The sequence below is a fragment of the Phyllobates terribilis genome, unplaced genomic scaffold (assembly GCF_046119375.1).
Source record: "Phyllobates terribilis strain yellow unplaced genomic scaffold, ASM4611937v1 Scaffold_187__1_contigs__length_3656778, whole genome shotgun sequence".
Classification (NCBI taxonomy): Eukaryota; Metazoa; Chordata; class Amphibia; order Anura; family Dendrobatidae; genus Phyllobates; species Phyllobates terribilis.
The window spans coordinates 2,219,231-2,237,419 of record NW_027362947.1 but is presented as its reverse complement, the minus strand read 5'-3'; the positions used below and the strand labels follow the sequence as shown (position 1 = coordinate 2,237,419).

General features: G+C 44.4%; 6 non-coding genes across 6 annotated transcripts; all 6 read left to right on the top strand.

The window, feature by feature from the left end:
* The first annotated feature begins 644 nt into the window (after positions 1–644).
* Positions 645–836, top strand: LOC141213206 (U2 spliceosomal RNA). The gene has a single exon (XR_012282759.1). It is a non-coding gene; the product is annotated as a U2 spliceosomal RNA (small nuclear RNA).
* A 1,115-nt stretch (positions 837–1,951) lies between these two features.
* LOC141212899 (U2 spliceosomal RNA) lies at positions 1,952–2,142 on the top strand. Its single transcript, XR_012282482.1, has one exon. It is a non-coding gene; the product is annotated as a U2 spliceosomal RNA (small nuclear RNA).
* A 1,115-nt stretch (positions 2,143–3,257) lies between these two features.
* LOC141212898 (U2 spliceosomal RNA) lies at positions 3,258–3,448 on the top strand. The gene has a single exon (XR_012282481.1). It is a non-coding gene; the product is annotated as a U2 spliceosomal RNA (small nuclear RNA).
* A 1,115-nt stretch (positions 3,449–4,563) lies between these two features.
* On the top strand, positions 4,564–4,754 carry LOC141212896 (U2 spliceosomal RNA). Its single transcript, XR_012282479.1, has one exon. It is a non-coding gene; the product is annotated as a U2 spliceosomal RNA (small nuclear RNA).
* A 1,115-nt stretch (positions 4,755–5,869) lies between these two features.
* On the top strand, positions 5,870–6,060 carry LOC141212895 (U2 spliceosomal RNA). Its single transcript, XR_012282478.1, has one exon. It is a non-coding gene; the product is annotated as a U2 spliceosomal RNA (small nuclear RNA).
* A 6,131-nt stretch (positions 6,061–12,191) lies between these two features.
* Positions 12,192–12,381, top strand: LOC141213166 (U2 spliceosomal RNA). The gene has a single exon (XR_012282735.1). It is a non-coding gene; the product is annotated as a U2 spliceosomal RNA (small nuclear RNA).
* The last annotated feature ends 5,808 nt before the right edge of the window (positions 12,382–18,189 follow it).

Here is an 18,189-nt window from a genome sequence, read left to right as displayed (position 1 = left end):
TTAACTCACTGGGATTGGGAACCCCACTTGAGTTTATGGCACATTTGCACTAGCACTTCAATATTTCTTTCTTCACACACACCCTTATTCCGGGCCTTCTGGCCTTAGGATGGGGAATTTTTCAATTCCCGGTCGAAGGTCCGGGCAGTATTATACTGTGAAACCTTCACTATTTATTTAATTTCTTTGTCACTGTGTGTCCACTTATTCACGTGTGTCACGTCCTGCTAGGATTTTGTCGGGATGCGGTTCCCTTACGGGTTCCTCTCTTGGCAGGTCTAGGGGGGGAGTGTGTGGCCATCAGGTTCCGCTCCCCCCTGAACCCCCCTGGCTCTCCTCTTTCGGGAGGAGAGCGTTGTTGGCTCCCCTCTTCCGGGAGGGGAGCACAGTCTTTGGCTCCCAGTGCCTTGCTCGGGTGAGAACTCGGGCAGGTGCTGGGGGTAAGATTGGGTCGCCTCTGGCTCCGGCTGGAGGTGGCTATTTGTCCCTGTTCCTCGCTGTGGCCTTCTGGCTCGGAGGGACGGGGAATGGTTTGGGGGACCCTTCTCCTTTTGGAGAGGGTTTCAAGAAGACCAGCATCCTAGGGCACTTTTTTTGTGGCACTTGTCACTTTTTTAAGCGCACTCGGGTTTTGTACACGAATTCGGGCTTTCGAAAAAAAAAAGAAAGAAAAAAAAAAAAAATCTGTTCTTATCAGTTTAATATCTGATACGTCCCCTATCTGGGGACCATATATTAAATGGATTTTTAGAACAGGGAGATGGAAAAAGAGCTTGCTCTGTCCACTCCACGCATTGACCTGGTATTGCAGTATCTCCAGGACCGGTGCACCCTTTCTTTAATGCAGTTTCTAAAATCAGAAAGAATTGAATTCAATGTTTTTTGTTCATTTTGCTTGTTTGTCGGATTTTGGGATGGACTCTTTGGCTTTGCTTTTCTTCTCCTCATTGGATTTTTCATGTTCAAAGTTGCAGAAGCCAGATTACAAGCTCATTTTGGTTCAACTTCAGCAACTGTGCATTGCATTGCCATGTAATGTGATGCAATGCTTTCTTTCTAGCTCTCCCTTTTTACTTCCTTTTGGATAAACAGACATATTAGGCAAGCATTTTGGAGCTTTCACCTAAATAACTACAGGTGGTGAGATAAGCTGCACAATATAATTGACCTTTCAGTATATTGTTGCACACACACCATCTATTTAGCAAATGCCCTTGTTATCAACAGCAGCCTTTTAAACTCACCTGAGCTAACAGGTATGTGCGCTGGTTACTCTGCTGCGCTTAAAATTTCTTTTTTGGTTTGCTACAATGCCTTTTCTGAAACGTTGTCTCCCTCTGCTGGAACACTGACTTCTTTCATTTAATGCCTGCAGACTATAAAAGAGAACCCAACCCAAAAAGTTTGGTTGATTAGTCTGTGGCATTCTGTTAAACTGTTGCTTATGGCGGTCTCTGTGAGCTTCTCAGCGACATTCAGCCAGCCAGGTATCCTGCCTGCAGTAGATGGAATGTGGCAATGGAACGCTGGCTGCACGTGTCATAATAGGCTCTGAGCCTTTATATACCTGTGCACAGCAGCAGCCACCTTCAGTCTGCTGCTGGACAGCCAGCAGCAGCAGCAGCAGGAGAGGTATGTAATCAGGAGCCCTTCTGCTAAGGGTAGACAGCTGCTCGTTCCACCCCACCCCCCGCCTTAATTGGTTCTCCTCCCTTCCAACGGTGTTGAGGCGGGTGGGAACAGCAGGGGGTGAAGGTGCTGTGTTTAAAGAGGTGGAGTTATGCAGATCTAAAACGCGTGGATTGCAGCAGCAGCAAGCCGAAAAGTGCAGGCATGTAAGGGATCTAGAGGTTGACAACATGTCTTCTTAACGGGAGTCCAGGAGCTCATCTCCACAAATGGACTTTTCAGGATCCTTGGGTGGCTCCGTAGTTTGAAACCAATTCTGGTTATCGCTTCTCGGCCTTTTGGCTAAGATCAAGTGTAGTATCTGTTCTTATCAGTTTAATATCTGATACGTCCCCTATCTGGGGACCATATATTAAATGGATTTTTAGAACAGGGAGATGGAAAAAGAGCTTGCTCTGTCCACTCCACGCATTGACCTGGTATTGCAGTATCTCCAGGACCGGTGCACCCCTTCTTTAATGCAGTTTCTAAAATCAGAAAGAATTGAATTCAATGTTTTTTGTTCATTTTGCTTGTTTGTCGGATTTTGGGATGGACTCTTTGGCTTTGCTTTTCTTCTCCTCATTGGATTTTTCATGTTCAAAGTTGCAGAAGCCAGATTACAAGCTCATTTTGGTTCAACTTCAGCAACTGTGCATTGCATTGCCATGTAATGTGATGCAATGCTATCTTTCTAGCTCTCCCTTTTTACTTCCTTTTGGATAAACAGACATATTAGGCAAGCATTTTGGAGCTTTCACCTAAATAACTACAGGTGGTGAGATAAGCTGCACAATATAATTGACCTTTCAGTATATTGTTGCACACACACCATCTATTTAGCAAATGCCCTTGTTATCAACAGCAGCCTTTTAAACTCACCTGAGCTAACAGGTATGTGCGCTGGTTACTCTGCTGCGCTTAAAATTTCTTTTTTGGTTTGCTACAATGCCTTTTCTGAAACGTTGTCTCCCTCTGCTGGAACACTGACTTCTTTCATTTAATGCCTGCAGACTATAAAAGAGAACCCAACCCAAAAAGTTTGGTTGATTAGTCTGTGGCATTCTGTTAAACTGTTGCTTATGGCGGTCTCTGTGAGCTTCTCAGCGACATTCAGCCAGCCAGGTATCCTGCCTGCAGTAGATGGAATGTGGCAATGGAACGCTGGCTGCGCGTGTCATAATAGGCTCTGAGCCTTTATATACCTGTGCACAGCAGCAGCCACCTTCAGTCTGCTGCTGGACAGCCAGCAGCAGCAGCAGCAGGAGAGGTATGTAATCAGGAGCCCTCCTGCTAAGGGTAGACAGCTGCTCGTTCCACCCCACCCCCCGCCTTAATTGGTTCTCCTCCCTTCCAACGGTGTTGAGGTGGGTGGGAACAGCAGGGGGTGAAGGTGCTGTGTTTAAAGAGGTGGAGTTATGCAGATCTAAAACGCGTGGATTGCAGCAGCAGCAAGCCGAAAAGTGCAGGCATGTAAGGGATCTAAAGGTTGACAACATGTCTTCTTAACGGGAGTCCAGGAGCTCATCTCCACAAATGGACTTTTCAGGATCCTTGGGTGGCTCCGTAGTTTGAAACCAATTCTGGTTATCGCTTCTCGGCCTTTTGGCTAAGATCAAGTGTAGTATCTGTTCTTATCAGTTTAATATCTGATACGTCCCCTATCTGGGGACCATATATTAAATGGATTTTTAGAACAGGGAGATGGAAAAAGAGCTTGCTCTGTCCACTCCACGCATTGACCTGGTATTGCAGTATCTCCAGGACCGGTGCACCCCTTCTTTAATGCAGTTTCTAAAATCAGAAAGAATTGAATTCAATGTTTTTTGTTCATTTTGCTTGTTTGTCGGATTTTGGGATGGACTCTTTGGCTTTGCTTTTCTTCTCCTCATTGGATTTTTCATGTTCAAAGTTGCAGAAGCCAGATTACAAGCTCATTTTGGTTCAACTTCAGCAACTGTGCATTGCATTGCCATGTAATGTGATGCAATGCTATCTTTCTAGCTCTCCCTTTTTACTTCCTTTTGGATAAACAGACATATTAGGCAAGCATTTTGGAGCTTTCACCTAAATAACTACAGGTGGTGAGATAAGCTGCACAATATAATTGACCTTTCAGTATATTGTTGCACACACACCATCTATTTAGCAAATGCCCTTGTTATCAACAGCAGCCTTTTAAACTCACCTGAGCTAACAGGTATGTGCGCTGGTTACTCTGCTGCGCTTAAAATTTCTTTTTTGGTTTGCTACAATGCCTTTTCTGAAACGTTGTCTCCCTCTGCTGGAACACTGACTTCTTTCATTTAATGCCTGCAGACTATAAAAGAGAACCCAACCCAAAAAGTTTGGTTGATTAGTCTGTGGCATTCTGTTAAACTGTTGCTTATGGCGGTCTCTGTGAGCTTCTCAGCGACATTCAGCCAGCCAGGTATCCTGCCTGCAGTAGATGGAATGTGGCAATGGAACGCTGGCTGCGCGTGTCATAATAGGCTCTGAGCCTTTATATACCTGTGCACAGCAGCAGCCACCTTCAGTCTGCTGCTGGACAGCCAGCAGCAGCAGCAGCAGGAGAGGTATGTAATCAGGAGCCCTCCTGCTAAGGGTAGACAGCTGCTCGTTCCACCCCACCCCCCGCCTTAATTGGTTCTCCTCCCTTCCAACGGTGTTGAGGCGGGTGGGAACAGCAGGGGGTGAAGGTGCTGTGTTTAAAGAGGTGGAGTTATGCAGATCTAAAACGCGTGGATTGCAGCAGCAGCAAGCCGAAAAGTGCAGGCATGTAAGGGATCTAGAGGTTGACAACATGTCTTCTTAACGGGAGTCCAGGAGCTCATCTCCACAAATGGACTTTTCAGGATCCTTGGGTGGCTCCATAGTTTGAAACCAATTCTGGTTATCGCTTCTCGGCCTTTTGGCTAAGATCAAGTGTAGTATCTGTTCTTATCAGTTTAATATCTGATACGTCCCCTATCTGGGGACCATATATTAAATGGATTTTTAGAACAGGGAGATGGAAAAAGAGCTTGCTCTGTCCACTCCACGCATTGACCTGGTATTGCAGTATCTCCAGGACCGGTGCACCCCTTCTTTAATGCAGTTTCTAAAATCAGAAAGAATTGAATTCAATGTTTTTTGTTCATTTTGCTTGTTTGTCGGATTTTGGGATGGACTCTTTGGCTTTGCTTTTCTTCTCCTCATTGGATTTTTCATGTTCAAAGTTGCAGAAGCCAGATTACAAGCTCATTTTGGTTCAACTTCAGCAACTGTGCATTGCATTGCCATGTAATGTGATGCAATGCTATCTTTCTAGCTCTCCCTTTTTACTTCCTTTTGGATAAACAGACATATTAGGCAAGCATTTTGGAGCTTTCACCTAAATAACTACAGGTGGTGAGATAAGCTGCACAATATAATTGACCTTTCAGTATATTGTTGCACACACACCATCTATTTAGCAAATGCCCTTGTTATCAACAGCAGCCTTTTAAACTCACCTGAGCTAACAGGTATGTGCGCTGGTTACTCTGCTGCGCTTAAAATTTCTTTTTTGGTTTGCTACAATGCCTTTTCTGAAACGTTGTCTCCCTCTGCTGGAACACTGACTTCTTTCATTTAATGCCTGCAGACTATAAAAGAGAACCCAACCCAAAAAGTTTGGTTGATTAGTCTGTGGCATTCTGTTAAACTGTTGCTTATGGCGGTCTCTGTGAGCTTCTCAGCGACATTCAGCCAGCCAGGTATCCTGCCTGCAGTAGATGGAATGTGGCAATGGAACGCTGGCTGCGCGTGTCATAATAGGCTCTGAGCCTTTATATACCTGTGCACAGCAGCAGCCACCTTCAGTCTGCTGCTGGACAGCCAGCAGCAGCAGCAGCAGGAGAGGTATGTAATCAGGAGCCCTCCTGCTAAGGGTAGACAGCTGCTCGTTCCACCCCACCCCCCGCCTTAATTGGTTCTCCTCCCTTCCAACGGTGTTGAGGCGGGTGGGAACAGCAGGGGGTGAAGGTGCTGTGTTTAAAGAGGTGGAGTTATGCAGATCTAAAACGCGTGGATTGCAGCAGCAGCAAGCCGAAAAGTGCAGGCATGTAAGGGATCTAGAGGTTGACAACATGTCTTCTTAACGGGAGTCCAGGAGCTCATCTCCACAAATGGACTTTTCAGGATCCTTGGGTGGCTCCGTAGTTTGAAACCAATTCTGGTTATCGCTTCTCGGCCTTTTGGCTAAGATCAAGTGTAGTATCTGTTCTTATCAGTTTAATATCTGATACGTCCCCTATCTGGGGACCATATATTAAATGGATTTTTAGAACAGGGAGATGGAAAAAGAGCTTGCTCTGTCCACTCCACGCATTGACCTGGTATTGCAGTATCTCCAGGACCGGTGCACCCCTTCTTTAATGCAGTTTCTAAAATCAGAAAGAATTGAATTCAATGTTTTTTGTTCATTTTGCTTGTTTGTCGGATTTTGGGATGGACTCTTTGGCTTTGCTTTTCTTCTCCTCATTGGATTTTTCATGTTCAAAGTTGCAGAAGCCAGATTACAAGCTCATTTTGGTTCAACTTCAGCAACTGTGCATTGCATTGCCATGTAATGTGATGCAATGCTATCTTTCTAGCTCTCCCTTTTTACTTCCTTTTGGATAAACAGACATATTAGGCAAGCATTTTGGAGCTTTCACCTAAATAACTACAGGTGGTGAGATAAGCTGCACAATATAATTGACCTTTCAGTATATTGTTGCACACACACCATCTATTTAGCAAATGCCCTTGTTATCAACAGCAGCCTTTTAAACTCACCTGAGCTAACAGGTATGTGCGCTGGTTACTCTGCTGCGCTTAAAATTTCTTTTTTGGTTTGCTACAATGCCTTTTCTGAAACGTTGTCTCCCTCTGCTGGAACACTGACTTCTTTCATTTAATGCCTGCAGACTATAAAAGAGAACCCAACCCAAAAAGTTTGGTTGATTAGTCTGTGGCATTCTGTTAAACTGTTGCTTATGGCGGTCTCTGTGAGCTTCTCAGCGACATTCAGCCAGCCAGGTATCCTGCCTGCAGTAGATGGAATGTGGCAATGGAACGCTGGCTGCGCATGTCATAATAGGCTCTGAGCCTTTATATACCTGTGCACAGCAGCAGCCACCTTCAGTCTGCTGCTGGACAGCCAGCAGCAGCAGCAGCAGGAGAGGTATGTAATCAGGAGCCCTCCTGCTAAGGGTAGACAGCTGCTCGTTCCACCCCACCCCCCGCCTTAATTGGTTCTCCTCCCTTCCAACGGTGTTGAGGCGGGTGGGAACAGCATGGGGTGAAGGTGCTGTGTTTAAAGAGGTGGAGTTATGCAGATCTAAAACGCGTGGATTGCAGCAGCAGCAAGCCGAAAAGTGCAGGCATGTAAGGGATCTAGAGGTTGACAACATGTCTTCTTAACGGGAGTCCAGGAGCTCATCTCCACAAATGGACTTTTCAGGATCCTTGGGTGGCTCCGTAGTTTGAAACCAATTCTGGTTATCGCTTCTCGGCCTTTTGGCACGATCTATCAGGTTTACCTGTGTGGTCTTGCCTGTGAGGTGCTCTTGGTACCCTTTCTCTCGGCCTGGGGGGATCGTTCCTCTTCGGAGGAGCAACGGGAAGGGATCCCATGAAGGCTTGCGCCTTTCAGAGAGAAGAGTCGGTACGTTCCTGAGTGAAGGATGCCGGCAACGCTCACATATTCATCGGGTGATGCCCGGATGCGGAACACCGTGAGGATTGAAGTTGGAGCAGCATCGAGGATGGAGAAGAATTTGGACTACATCTGCCATAGGATTCTTCTTGGAGTTCTGGAGTTTCGGCGGGAAGACATATTCTGCTTCCAGGACAACGAGTACAAGGGGACATACACCATCACCTTCAAGAGCCAGGGATGCTGTCAGCAACTCGTACAAAAGGTAAACGAGAAAAACTACTTAGATGAATTGGATGGACTAACCTTTTGTCTCTTGTATGCTTATGATGAGATCCCCATCGTGGTGCATTTCCCGAACCCCTTTGTGGAAGCTGCAGACATCTCGACCTACCTTACCCGCTATTGTGATGATCTGAGATACCTGGGTACTGTGAAGAACGCGGTAGGCTTCTGGTGCGGCAAGAGAAGGTATATGGCCCGTCTAAAGAGGGACCTTAGTGGAGTGGGAGGAATGCTACACCCTCCCTCAACCTTCGTAATCGGTAAGAGCAGAGGCTACTTATTTTATCCTGGAATGCCAGTATGTTGCAGGAACTGTGGACAAATGGGTCATACCCAAACGTCCTGCACGGGCAGGAAAGTAGACCGCTGCAATAATTGCAGCTGTTACGGACATTTAATGAAGGACTGTCCCGCTGGGAGGAAATGTAATCTCTGCGGTGAGGCGGGGCACATGTTCCGAGGATGCCCCAACAGGACCAGGACCAGGACCTACGCAGAAGCTGCATCTTCTGAAGCTGAGCCGATGCGCCCACCGGTCTTCACTGGCAGGCCGGCGTCGGAGGGCGGTTCGAAGGGCGAGAAGGCTGGGATGGAGCAGGGAGCCGGAGGCCCCTCTGGGGCGGCACCTGCATCGAAGTCCCTTAACGATGGGCGGACCTCGCATGGACCGGAGCGGGGGGGTCCTCCTTTTGGGAGGGTATCCTCCGTATCGATGGTTCCCGATACCGATCCTGTTGGGCTGGAGGGTGGTGCCCCTGTGCGGTTGGCTACAGGGGACCACGCAGCGATGGCCTTAGGATCTTCCAGGGCGATTAGCCAGCCAGATGAGGGGGCTTTGCTTCTAGGTGGCGAACATCAGGAAATCTGTGTTGCTGATCTTGTCCTGATGGACCAGTCTCCCCCCCTGGAGGAGGTGGAGGAAGAGGAGGACTGCACCAGTGACCTAGTGGAGTCTGCCCCGAAAAAGAGACGGAATGTCGAAGCCCCAGCGTCTCCTGGAATGTGGCTGGGAACCGTGACCTACGAGGGGGCAACCGCCGGCTCACAGAATATCGAGTCGTTTGGGTCCTCTAGCCCGGATGTCCTGGAGCAATTTGATATACAGGGCTTTGAGTCAGGTGTCCTCATGGAAGATCCACCACACTGACCTATGAATGCCCACATTAAGACTTGTCTCACTGAATGTGAGGTCATTAAAGAGCCCAGTTCGTAGGGCTGCTCTATTCAAGTATTTAGAAACCACTGACTTTGACATATGTTTATTACAGGAATGCGGGATACAACATGCACTAAATTATAATGATATCAAGACAGATTGGAGACTGGGGCCCTCCATCTGGTCTGGCTCCAATGACAACAAGTCAGCGGGGGTGGGCTTCCTCTGTCGTGGGAGAAATATTACTATAAATGCTGTCACAGAAATAGTACCAGGCAGAGTGGTTTTAGTGCATTTTAAATTTAATGGTTTTACCCTACGTGTAATGAATATTTATGCCCCCCCTGATAAGCAAGAGAGAATTAATTTATTTGGGATATTGCCATTGTACTGTACTGGGTCATCTCCCCTGATCGTAGGGGGTGATTTTAATTGTCTTTGTGCTAGTGAACAACGAGCAGGGGGTGACCCTTTACGCAAATTGGATAAGTCATGTCATCTATTGAAAGATTTTATAACTGATTTTAAATTATGCGATGCGTGGAGGTCACTCCTGCCGACGGACCCTGGTTATACGTGGTCCGGAAGAGGGGTGTCCTCCAGGATCGATTTTATTTTCCTATCAGATGATTTTAACCCTGTAAAATGTGTTTTAACATCAAATATATTTTCTGACCATAAGGGCTTGGAGGTGCATCTAGAATACCGGGATGAACAGAGGGTCAACAGGGGCCTCTGGCGTCTAAGTACTTACCTGCTGGAGGACCCTCTGATTCGACAAGACTTTGGTAAAGCCTATCAAGCCTGGCGGCGACAAAAACCTTCTGATGCCCCTATGGTAACCTGGTGGGAAAATTTGAAAAAAAAAGTCAGAATGTTTTTTATAAAAGCAGGGAGACGTAAAGCTAGAGAGAAAAAAAGATGTTTTAGTGATCTTAACACCAAACTGCAAACACTTTTTAAATTCAAAGAGCTAGGGGTGGAGGTGGGAGATGATATTGCTAGCCTAAAAACTGAAATTCAGAACTGCATAGACACAAAGGGGAAAGAGATTATTTTTAACTCTAGAGTGCAGCACTTGGAGGAGGGGGAGAAGTGCTCTCGCTTCTTCTTCAAAAAAGTCATGGATAAAAGAGAAGTGATCACAAATCTAGAGGGTGAAACATCTATGCAGGGAATGTTGAATGCTACTTTTAACTTTTATAAGCATCTTTTTAGTAAAAAGTGTATAGATGAGTCCTTTTTATCTGATGCTCTTAATGATCTCGATTTTAAGTTAAATTTTACAGACCAGGAGTTTTTAGAACGCGATATTGTTTTAGAGGAATTATTTTATGTTTTTAAAAGTTTCTCTAAGGGTAAAGCACCTGGGTGTGACGGACTACCTGTAGAGTTTTATCTTACTTTTTGGGACATTTTAAAAGAGGACCTTTTTATGCTTTTTAAAGAAGTTTTTATTTTTGAACAGTTGCCATTTTCCTGGAGGAGAGGAGTGGTGTCTTTGATATATAAAAAAGGTGACCGCAGTACTCTAGCGAATTGGAGACCCATAACTCTCCTAAATGTTGATTACAAGGTACTTGCTAAGGTGGTTGCAGACCGGCTCAGGAGTGTCATTGCCAAACTAATCCAGCCTGAGCAGGTTTGTAGTGTACCAGGCAGAAGTATTTCAGAGGTTTTAAACGTATTAAGGGATGTAATTTGGTATTCCAGAGACCGGGGTCAAAATGTAGCTCTTTTAGCCCTAGATTTTGAAAAAGCTTTCGATAGAGTCTCTCATAGATTTCTTTTTAGAGTTTTAAAAAGAATGGGTATCCCTAATATGCTTTTAAATTGTATTAAGATTTTATATAAAAATTGTTTTAGTCAAATTTCTCTTAATGGCTTTTTAACAGATGGAGTTCCCCTTGAGTCCGGAGTGAAGCAGGGATGCCCCTTGTCGCCCATCCTGTTCATCTGCGCCATGGAGCCCCTGCTGAGCGCAATAAGGAAAGACAAAGTGATTAGAGGGGTTCCTGTTCCAGGCGGAGGTGGCAGTGATGTGAGAGTCTTTGGCTACATGGATGACGTGACGGTTGTGTGCGTGGACCCTGCTTCCCTCCGGAGGGCGGTGTTGCGCATTGATTTTTTTTCCCAGGCATCCGGTTTTAAACTTAATTTAAATAAATCTGAATGTCTGACTTTGGGATCCTGGGACACCGCCCAACTCCCGCAGCTCACTATAAAACGAGACAATGTAAAAATTCTTGGAGTTGTTTTTAACGAGGAGAATGTGGGAACTCAAAGCTGGGAGAATGTCATAGAAAAAATGTCAAAGAAAATATCATTTTGGGGTTTGAGGTCCCTAACAATGGAGGGGAAAATTTTAATTATAAAATCAGTGTTGTTACCCCTCATACTGTATATAGCTATGGTGTACCCCCCCTCTGATGTTTTAATTAAAAAAATGACTAGGATGATCTTTATGTTTTTATGGAACTCCAAAATGGAAAAATTAAGGAGAGAAATAATGAGGAAGAATAAAATGAACGGCGGAAGGGATGTCCCCGACTTACATATTTATTTGTATTTAAATTATTTCTGCTTTTGTTTCAAACATTTTAATGGTAATAGTGCGCTAAGTTATTTTTTAAAATATACTTGTGGGATGATTTTTAAAAGATGGTTCAAGTTGTCATTGAATTCCCCTGTTTTACTATGCCCCCCCAAACACCAAGCAATCTTAGAAAAGACTGTTCGATTTTATAGCCTTGGTGATTTTAATATGGACATTTTTAAAGACCGCAAGAAGCTTTTATCTTTTCTGAGGAGGAATGAAGATGTGACCCCCATAGTAAATTTCTCAGAAGAGAGATCGAAGCAAGTTTGGAAGAATGTCTTCGGGAAATTCTTAGCAAATGGACATAAGGACATCGCATGGATGGTGGTCCACCAGTGCCTCCCCACCAGAGAGTTTCAACACAGGAGAGGCCTGGTGGCCAGAGCCAAATGCCCCAGAGACTCATGTGTTAATGACGAAACCACCTTGCACCTTATGTGGAATTGCCCATTTGCACAGGAACTTTGGCACAAAGTTGGGATTCTTTTAAAATGGACTTGCGGTTTAAGAGATTTTAACCATGAATATGTTTTATATGGCCTTTTTAAATGTCCGACCCCTCAACAGTATTGTATATGTTGGTGTATGATTAACTGTTTTAAAGACGCCCTTTGGAAGGCACGCAATATTTTACTTTTTAAACGTGATGCTATTTCTGTGAAGGATTGTCTTAAAATTGCTTTTAGCCAGATGTATATTTATTACTTAAGGGATGTCAAATGTATTGGGAGGAGGGATGCTAATCGTATATGGGGTTTTTATGGGTGGAATTCTGTGTTTTAATAATGTACTGTTTGTGTTGTTGTTTTTGATTGTAAACCATCTTTTACGCACTTAATAAATTATGTTGAAACCTGATCTGTTCTTATCAGTTTAATATCTGATACGTCCCCTATCTGGGGACCATATATTAAATGGATTTTTAGAGCAGGGAGATGGAAAAAGAGCTTGCTCTGTCCACTCCATGCATTGACCTGGTATTGCAGTATCTCCAGGACCGGTGCACCCCTTCTTTAATGCAGTTTCTAAAATCAGAAAGAATTGAATTCAATGTTTTTTGTTCATTTTGCTTGTTTGTCGGATTTTGGGATGGACTCTTTGGCTTTGCTTTTCTTCTCCTCATTGGATTTTTCATGTTCAAAGTTGCAGAAGCCAGATTACAAGCTCATTCTGGTTCAACTTCAGCAACTGTGCATTGCATTGCCATGTAATGTGATGCAATGCTATCTTTCTAGCTCTCCCTTTTTACTTCCTTTTGGATAAACAGACATATTAGGCAAGCATTTTGGAGCTTTCACCTAAATAACTACAGGTGGTGAGATAAGCTGCACAATATAATTGACCTTTCAGTATATTGTTGCACACACACCATCTATTTAGCAAATGCCCTTGTTATCAACAGCAGCCTTTTAAACTCACCTGAGCTAACAGGTATGTGCGCTGGTTACTCTGCTGCGCTTAAAATTTCTTTTTTGGTTTGCTACAATGCCTTTTCTGAAACGTTGTCTCCCTCTGCTGGAACACTGACTTCTTTCATTTAATGCCTGCAGACTATAAAAGAGAACCCAACCCAAAAAGTTTGGTTGATTAGTCTGTGGCATTCTGTTAAACTGTTGCTTATGGCGGTCTCTGTGAGCTTCTCAGCGACATTCAGCCAGCCAGGTATCCTGCCTGCAGTAGATGGAATGTGGCAATGGAACGCTGGCTGCGCGTGTCATAATAGGCTCTGAGCCTTTATATACCTGTGCACAGCAGCAGCCACCTTCAGTCTGCTGCTGGACAGCCAGCAGCAGCAGCAGCAGGAGAGGTATGTAATCAGGAGCCCTCCTGCTAAGGGTAGACAGCTGCTCGTTCCACCCCACCCCCCGCCTTAATTGGTTCTCCTCCCTTCCAACGGTGTTGAGGCAGGTGGGAACAGCAGGGGGTGAAGGTGCTGTGTTTAAAGAGGTGGAGTTATGCAGATCTAAAACGCGTGGATTGCAGCAGCAGCAAGCCGAAAAGTGCAGGCATGTAAGGGATCTAGAGGTTGACAACATGTCTTCTTAACGGGAGTCCAGGAGCTCATCTCCACAAATGGACTTTTCAGGATCCTTGGGTGGCTCCGTAGTTTGAAACCAATTCTGGTTATCGCTTCTCGGCCTTTTGGCTTAGATCTTGTATCTGGTCAGAAGGATCCTATAGTGTCTCCCCCTCGGCCTTGCAGCATCGCCACTTAGGTGGCTTAAGCTGCCTGCTGCTATTGGGGGGGGTCCAGAGGAAACGAGAGGTGATAATGGGCGTCAAGATTCGCTATGCCGGGACCGATGATATTCGGGTCAAAAATTCTTTTCGCATTGATATTGAGGAGTCGAGGAGGAATTTCTTTAACCTGCGGTTCTTGGTGGAAGTCGTCATCTTCAAGATTTTTAATGTTGGTCGTGGAGACATCATTTGCCTACAGGAGTTCCCAAAGAATGGCCGGTACGTTTTAGTCCTTGATCGTATGGCAGCTTGCCAGAATCTTTTCAAGACTCTAAAGGATCAGCAAGCCTTGGATCATCCGGCTCTTGATGGGCTTACATTTACGGTATTGTATACTAAGGGGGAAGTGCCAGTTGTTGTGTTTATGCACAACCCCCTTGTGGATGTGGAGGACATTACTAGATTCCTGAACCGTCATTGCAGCTATGTGTCCTACTCACACAAGGTGAGGAATGAGGTGGGCTTGTGGACTGGCAAACACAAGTATTTTGTACGGTTCCAGGAGGACCCCCAGGGACCTGGGGGTATCCACTACCCTCCCCTCAGTTTTGCCATCGGGAGGGATAGAGGGTATATGTATTTTCCTGGTGCTCCGCGGTTTTGCAGGAAGTGTAAATCCTTTGGACACTACCAAGAGGACTGCACGGTGGAGAAGTTTTGTGGGAAATGCAATAAAGAGGGTCATCTGGCAATGGAGTGTACTAACTCCATGGTTTGTAATGCATGTGGCGAGGAGGGACACGCTTTCAAGGACTGTCCCCATCGTTCCAGGTCATATGCAGAGGCCGTGTCCCCACGTCCTACTACTGCCGCCACTATTGGTGAGGCGATCGAGGTAGTAAGGGACTTCATGGAAGAGATGGAGCAAGCACCCGATCCTGCTGGTGGAAGCGCTGTTGAGATAGAGCCTGCAGATATGTCAATTCTGCTTGATGTGAGTGGTGAGGGAGAAGTGAGCGGTTCACTCTCCACAACGCCGGTGTTGGCTTTGGAAAGCTCAGAGGCAATTCATGAAGGTGGTGGTGGCCAGGGTGACTTCACCGGGGCTGTGGTGAGGCCCCCTGATGAGGACTCTGATGTGTCTTCTGCAAAGAAGTTCCGGCCAGATTTTTCACCTGCCAGTATTGGGAGCATCAGCCCCTTAAGTGATAGGAGCTATCCCGAGAGCTACAGTGCCTCTCCTAGGAGGTCTTTTTTGGAGGAGGGGGCCAGCATTCTCTGCTTAACATCAGGAATCGAGTTTCAAGACGAGAAAGGTTGACTCTTCGGTGGGGGGTATGTTCTTTTTTACCGAATATGGTTAAAAAATGGGCTCCAACATGGGCTGTAGTGTACTGTCAATAAATGTAAGGCTTATAAAATCTAAGCCTAGAAGATTGGCTATACTGGAAGAACTAAAAAATCTTGGAGCAAATATTTACTGTCTGCAAGAGTGCGGAATTGAAGAGTCACCTCCTGAAAAGGACTGGGTATATGGGCATAGTATTTGGTCAGGTTCAATGACAAACAAAAATGATGGTGTGGGGATTTTGTTGGGGAATAGGGATTTAAGTTTTGAAAATTATATGGTGGTGGAGCCAGGTCGTTGTATAATGGCAGTGGTTAAGGGGAGAGGGTGGAGGGTGAAAATTGTTAACGTGTATTGTCCAATTAACAAAGGGGATAGGTTAGCACTATTAGAGAAAATACGTTTATTTTTGCCTGGAAGGATTCCAATATTATTAGTTGGTGATTTCAATTGTGTTTCTGAAGGGGAAATTGATGTCACGGGTAAGGTCCTTAATCAAATTACATCTGATTTTTCTTTTTTAGATGCAGCGGAATTTTTGAGTAAGCCACCACCGGCCACATATAGAGCTGATAGGGGAGGAATAGTGTCCAGGATTGACCGCATGCTGTATACAAATAGAGGTTTGGTGTGTAAATTTTTTAAACAGCATGTTTTTTCTTTCACAGACCATGAATGTTTGTGGGGTATGTTTGAAGGTGATAAAAAAATGGTGCATGGTGTTGGGGTACGGAAGCTAAATGTTAGGTTGTTAGAGGATGTTAGGGTTATGAGAGACTTCGAAAGTAAGTATGAATGGTGGAGGTCTAGGAAAAATAATTTTGTGGATGTGACTGTATGGTGGGATTGGGTGAAAGTGGAAATTAAGAATTTTTTTAGGAGGTGGGGTTATAAAAAAGCAGCAATTGAAAGAGGCAGATTTAAAGATTTAAATATGAGGATTGAGTGGTTACATAAAATGAGTATGAAAGGAATTGATGTTAGTGATCAACTCAGAGGAGCGAGAGATGAGATGAAGCGTGTTTTGGAAAAGCGTGGGAAGGAAATTATTTTTAGGACGAGAGTTGAGCATTTGGATATGGATGAGAAGTGTACGAGGTACTTTTTTAAAAAAATGTGCAGTAAAAAAGATGAGTTGGATGAGGTTGTAAATGATAATGGTATGACTGTGGTTGGAAGGGAAGTGTTGGATGAGGTACATAGTTTCTATAGTAGTTTATTTGAGTCTAAATGGGTGGATGGGGGTTTGAAAGAGCATGTGTTAGGTATGTTGGAGAGTCAGCTTGAATCAGGGGAACGTGAGTGTTTGAGTGAGGATATTGTTTTTGATGAGGTTAAAAAGGCGGTGGATGGTGCGAAAAAGAATAAAACACCTGGGAAAGATGGGTTGCCTGTGGAGTTTTATGTAAAAGCATGGGATGTGATTGGTGTTGATTTTGTGGAGGTATGTCAATATATGTGGATGAATGGTGTACTTTGTAATTCCATGAAAGAAGGAGTAGTTGTTTTACTATATAAGAAGGGTGAGAAAAAGAATTTGCGTAATTGGAGGCCGATTACATTACTCAATGCAGATTATAAAGTCTTTAGCAAAATTCTGGCTAACCGTATGCGTGGGGTGATTGGAAGTGTGGTTGGTGATGATCAAGTGTGCGCGGTGCCAGGTAGGTGTATGACTGATAACCTCTTGTTGTTGAGGGACGTAATTGGAGATTGTATGTTTAGGAACGGGAAATGTATGGTTTTTTGTGTGGATTTTGAGAAAGCTTTTGATAGAGTGTCGCATGCGTTTATGTTTGAGGTGTTAGTTAGGATGGGTTTTCCTAGTGTTTTTGTGAATGCCATAAGGTGTTTGTATGATGGTGTGGTGAGTGAAGTGTTAGTGAATGGATGTTTGAGTGAGAAGGTGTGCATAAAATCAGGGGTCAGGCAGGGGTGTCCGTTGTCCCCTGTCCTGTTTATAAGTGTGATTGAGCCCCTGTTGTGCATGATTCGGAAAGAGAAAGTGATGAATGGTCTTCTGATCCCAGGGAGTGGTGGAAAGACTGTAAAGGTAATGGGGTATATGGACGATGTTGTTGTGGTGAGTGATAATATGGCTGCTATGAATCGAGCAAGGTTGCTTTTAGATTTCTTTTGTGGTGCATCTGGTTTTAGGGTGAATTGGGGGAAGTGTAGCTTTAAGTGTTTCGGGGATTCGAGTGTTAGGATGGATGGTGTGATATGTGAAGAAGGTGCTATTAAGGTTTTGGGGGTATGGTTTAACAAAGATCTGAAAGGGAATGAGAGTTGGGATGAATGCGGTAAGAGGATTGAACAGAAGTTAAATTTTTGGAGGTTACGGGACTTGACATTGTCAGGCAAAGTCCTTATTATTAAGTCAGTGATTCTTCCTATGTTACTTTTTGTGTCAGTGGTTTTTCCAGCCCCTTATAGGGGTTTTAGGCGGATTGAGAAGCTAATTTTTACGTTTTATTGGGGAAGTAAGATGGAAAAACTTAAAAGGGAATATTTGTGTAAGTTACGTGAACATGGGGGAATGGATTTCCCAAATTTTGAATTTTGTCTTGGTTTAAATTATATTAAAACGGTGGTTGTTCTGTTAGGTAGGGATAACAAGACGGCTTTTATGATTAAATATATGGCTGGATGGATGTTGTTTGGGTTGAAATGGATGAGAAGGGATGCAAGAGTACCTGTTTCGTTTAAATGTCCAGTGTGGTATGAGTTTGTTGAAAAATTTGTTGTCAAGCATGATTTGTTGGATGTTCCTATGGGTGATTTCAAAGTGATAAGGAATGTAAGGAGAAGGATGCGTGTTAGAGAGTTTGAATGTAACATTAGGGGCTTGAGATCGAGTGAAGCGTTGTGTGTATGGAGGAACCTGAGTATAAAAGGAATATCGAATAGGCAGCGTGATATCGTATGGATGAGTTTGCATGAGATTTTGCCTGTGAGAGAGGTACAGAAGAGGAGGGATCTGATTAGAACAGAGGTATGTCCGAGGGATGGATGTGGGGCGAGTGAAACTGTTATGCATTTGGTTTGGAATTGTGATTATGCTCAGAGTGTTTGGAAGGGAGTGGGTGGTTTATGCAAGGAACTAGCGGGCGTGAATTTTATAAATTGGAGAGTGGTAATGTTTGGGATGGGTGCAAGTAGCCGGGTGAAAGAGAGATTGTTGTGGTTGATAATGGCATGTGTAATAGAAAGTCTGTGGGACGTTAGGAATTTGTGTTTATTTAAAAGGAAAATAATCTCAGTTAATAATTGTGTTAGGATGGTTTTGT